Source organism: Mycteria americana, chromosome 1 (genome assembly GCF_035582795.1).
Source record: "Mycteria americana isolate JAX WOST 10 ecotype Jacksonville Zoo and Gardens chromosome 1, USCA_MyAme_1.0, whole genome shotgun sequence".
NCBI classification, from domain to species: Eukaryota; Metazoa; Chordata; class Aves; order Ciconiiformes; family Ciconiidae; genus Mycteria; species Mycteria americana.
The window spans coordinates 188,880,985-188,885,577 of record NC_134365.1 but is presented as its reverse complement, the minus strand read 5'-3'; positions in this window follow the sequence as shown (position 1 = coordinate 188,885,577).

Sequence of the window (4,593 nt, the reverse complement as noted above, 5' to 3'; positions counted from 1 at the left end):
GAGGGACAAACATCTGGAAGGACGGACTCCGAAGCGCCTCCCCTCGCCAATCTTCCGGGCGAGGGGCGGAGCCAAGGCTGGCGCGTGCGTCACGGCCTTTGTGCGTCACGGCCTCGGTGCGGCGGGAGAGGGCGGGCGCGGCGGTGCGAGGGGCCGGGCCGGGCGGTGCGAGGGGCCGGGCGGCGGTGCGAGGGGCCGGGCCGGGCGGTGAGGCGGTGCGAGGGGCCGGGCGGTGTGCTGGCGGGGGGCGGAAGCTGTCACCGGCGAGGCGAGGCCCTCACGGTGGGGAAGGAGCCAATTCCTGAGGGACGGCCCTCCCAGCCCACCGGCTTCACGCTGGGTCGGAGCCCGGGGGCTGGTGTTTCCTTCGTTTGTTCTCCTGGCTGCTTTGAGGAGCTGGAAGAGTGGAGGTGGCTGCTTGTTCTAAATCCCAAGACAGCCAAGAAAGAAGGGCGGGGGGGGGAGACATGAGGGGGTGAGAGATAATTCATGCATAAAAAAATGGATAAAAAGAAGGAGAGAAAACACTTGGGAGAAGGAAAGGCCGCACAGAGATGATTCATGCCATCTTAAGAAAGAATATAGGATTTAAGAAGGGGGAAAACATATGTAACGGAAGGATAAAGAAAAATTCATCTGGGAAAAAAAAACCAAGTAAAACCACTAAAAATGCTTTTTAATATATGTTTGCACCTTAGTTGATGTCTGTATATGTTTCGGTATATTTATATTTTGATTTCCTGAAAATGCTGACATGTAGGATCATGGTTCACCCTTCTGAAAATCTTCGAGTGATACCTCATTTGCAGAAGTTGTCAATCACCAGTAGTCCTGTATCACAAAATGTAACATGTCAATCTCTGTTCAGTACAGCAGCATAACAGCTCTTCCTTTGCCCTTATGCTGGTTTTCCTTCTCTCCTACCTGGTAGTACCGGCAACGGAAGTGAATTATCTGCAGATTGCTAAGCGGTGTGACTCAACAAAGAGAATTATTATTCTTATCTCCTATTTCAAACAACGATTGCTCTTCTGAGGCATCATTCTGAGCACATACCATGGTTTTATATATCTGATTGATACTCATCAATCCTGTAATACTGAAAGGCAACTGCTTTAATTAATCTCTGTCTCGTCCCATTCGGTGGGTTGCGAGATGGGTGAATCTTTTGATTCCCCGGGGATTTGTGTACCAACAAAGGCCGATCTCTGCTCGGCAGAGCCGCAGGGCCGGTAGAGTCATGACAATGACTCAGAGGAACAGTCAGACTAGCAACTTTATTAACTAGCGAACTAGACAAACGGACAAACTTAACAAACTAGCAAGCTCAGCGAACGAACAGAGGCAATTTGGCAATGGAGCTATTTTCCAGGCAACCCGTCACAATTCATCCAAAACTCGTATGCCCAGATATATATATATATATATATATAGTGGAAGAGTAGAGGAAAAGAGAAGTGACAAAAGGAAAAGAGAAGAGAGGAGGATAAAGAGAAGGAAAGGTATCACCACCCTTGGATCCCGCGATGATGATGACAGATGTGGCAATCCTCCGGTGATGGGCGCACGCCGTTCCCTGGGGAAGGTGTCTCTTTATACTCTAATCCCTGCCTCAGGTCACTCCCCTGGAGGACTTGCGTTGTTCTGGTCCTCAAAAGTTCGCAGGCGCTGGGGCGGGGGGGTGGTTGCGAGGAGCTTCATTCCAAGTTTCGGGTGGTCACAGGCCCATTCCTTAGATAAAACTCTGTGTGACCTCTGGCCATAGATGGTAACTGCGCATCCTCCGACGCGCTCTTCTCCTCCCGTGCTAGCCGGCTTGCTGCACCTTATCTCGATACAATGTGTGAGACAGTACCTTTTTCAGTGTCTCACAAGACAATACCTCTTTTAGTCTCTCCTCTGAAGACCTCTCCCCATCCCATGCTAGCTGACTTGCCGTTGCCATGCAAATCGCGCCTCATCTCTCCACAATGTTTGAGACATTAGCTTTTTCAGTCTCCCACAATCTCTAAGTATCTTTTCAAAGTACGGCTGCTATTAACCATAAAGGTGAGTTGACCATATATAGCATTTCATTAATCTTAGACAGATGTATAAATTTAACTTTCTACAGAACAGAAATCATTGGAAGTTGTATGATGATCCATTTGGGAAGAAATACATTCCTTCCTACTTCTTCATTTAAGATATAACACACAATCATATATGATTAATTTTTTAAACCTTCAGTGGAATTGAATTTCTTGTACTCTTAAAACCTATTTTAAAATCAATACAAATGTCCCCAACTAATCATTTGTTGTTCATTGATTTGCAAAGAAGTAATGCAGAATAGCATGTCACTTACTACTTTTTTGATTAGCAAACTCAGTTTAAAAAATAATAAACTGAAAGTATTGGAATTTAGGGTTTTTCCCTTAATTTTCCTCTTCTGCACTTTATTGCAACTTGTTTAAAAAAATCTAGGTCTCTCCTGATGACGTAATGCTCTTTGTTAAAAGATAATCAGCCATAAGAGAAGAAATGTATTTGTTTTGGGGAGAAAACTGAAATGGCAGGAAATAAAAAGAAGCCAAACAAATAAGACTAGGAGAAAGTTAAGAGGCATATCTATGAAGCGAAAGACTGCAGAAAATAATACCTGTTTTTTCCAGTTTCTGCAACATTTACTCATATTGAAAAGTACCTACTTATAAAAGTGGCATCCTTGAGTCCAATGGGACAGTAAACTGAATGAGAGTTGTTCGTTTTACCCACCGTGTGTGTTTGGCCAGGCAACTGTAGGAAATACACATGGGTCGCTCTAAACAAGAACAGCTGCATTGCTTTGAAAAACTGGAAAGACTCAGTGGGCAAAAATCAGCAGAACATCAACAATAATGAATTTTAACAGTGCTTTGCCATTCTGGACCACCAAAAACCAAAGTAGTTTAGAAGAATTTCTCTTAATACCCGGGTATACAACCATAATATACAAAATCTACTTAAGTGGTACCACATAAAATCCATGTGAAATACAGCAGTGTGAGGAATCCCAAATGTTTTGTTGGCTTATGGTCAACTTGTCCACCAGGAGTTATTTGCTTCATCACCTTCCTTGGGATCGAGGTGAGGCTGAACAACCTGTATTTCCCCAGATCCTCCTTCTTGTACATTCAGACAGTGGCTCTGTATTCTTCCTGGGTCACCTACCGCTGCTCCCACCTCTTGTACACTTCCTTTTTATGTTTGAGTTTAGTCAAGAGCAGCTTGTTCATCCACGCAGGCTTCCTGCCACTTTTGTTTGACTTTGTGCTGTCAGACAATTCTCCTGGACTCCTCTTCAGTACTATATCCCATGGGATCCTTCCAAGCAAATCCCTGAGACCCCTCAACAGGTCAAAGTCTGCTCTCCTTAAGTCCAGGGTTGTGATTCTGCTATTTTGCCCTAATTCTACTATCTCGTGGTCACTGCAGCCAAGTTCTCCATTCGTAAGTATCAGATCTGGAAGAGCATCTCCCCTTGTCAGCTCCTTGATCACCTCTGCAGGGAAGTTATCATCAATGCACTCAGGAAACATCTTAGGTCATTGTAAGGGTAGCAAAATTTGGCCCTTAAAGACACTGGGCCATACTGTGGTCCATGCAAATATATCTAGGCAAGCTCTGAGATCGAAAGCATTGCTCTGAATGTCTTCCTCATACCACCAGCTATGCTACGTAGTACCACTTTCTGGACAGTGAGACTCAGGAAGAGTATAGATTAAGCAGAGCCAACCAGATAATCAACACAAGGAAAAGATATCTTTTGCTGGAAGGGAAAGACCGTAGGTTGTTTCCCTTGGAAGCAGGGAGGGGAGGAACGAAAGCAGCTGGGTCTTTGGTTATGGTTCTCTCCAGAAGCTCCTCTCAGCATGGCACAGCTGTGTGCTACGCTATGCACAGGATGGTGCTGGTAGAGACAATCTGTCCATTACTATTTTAATTTAATCCTAAACACTGGTATGTTCCAGCATATTGTCACTATTAATGTGTAGCAATGTTGTCCATATTTGTTATGCCATTTAAGTTAATTGTCTGCATACTTTTCCTGTAAATGACTTTCCTAAACAGTCTGTGCTACAGTATTCCATGTTGCAGTCAGGATCAATGCTGGCAAGAGTCTCCGTCAGGAATGAAGGAGAATCTAGAAACAGATACCAGATTAAAGCTTGTGAAATTGATAACAAGGAGGGGGACCTTTTGGATTTACTCTTTACCAGTGACAATTTCCAATGTACCTGTAAGCGTAGCACCTGACCAGTGACATTAAAATGGCAGGGACTTTCATGCCGAAGATTAAAGTTTCTGAGGTCAGGCAGAGAAGAGAGTATAATTGAGAGTTATCAAGGAAATCATAAGGCGTATCATATAAAATTGGTAGAGTCAGTACTTGAGCCTTGCTGAATTGTCATGTGCATACAAATGAATAAAGAATAAATCTTCGCAGCCACTGCACCAGGATTAGAGGTTGGAAGAGTTCATTGCTCCTAAAAGCATTTGTGTGTTTCTTTAATTACCGCAATATACTATAAAAGCAAAAAGAGGCATGTGGACTTCTACTAATTTCTTTAA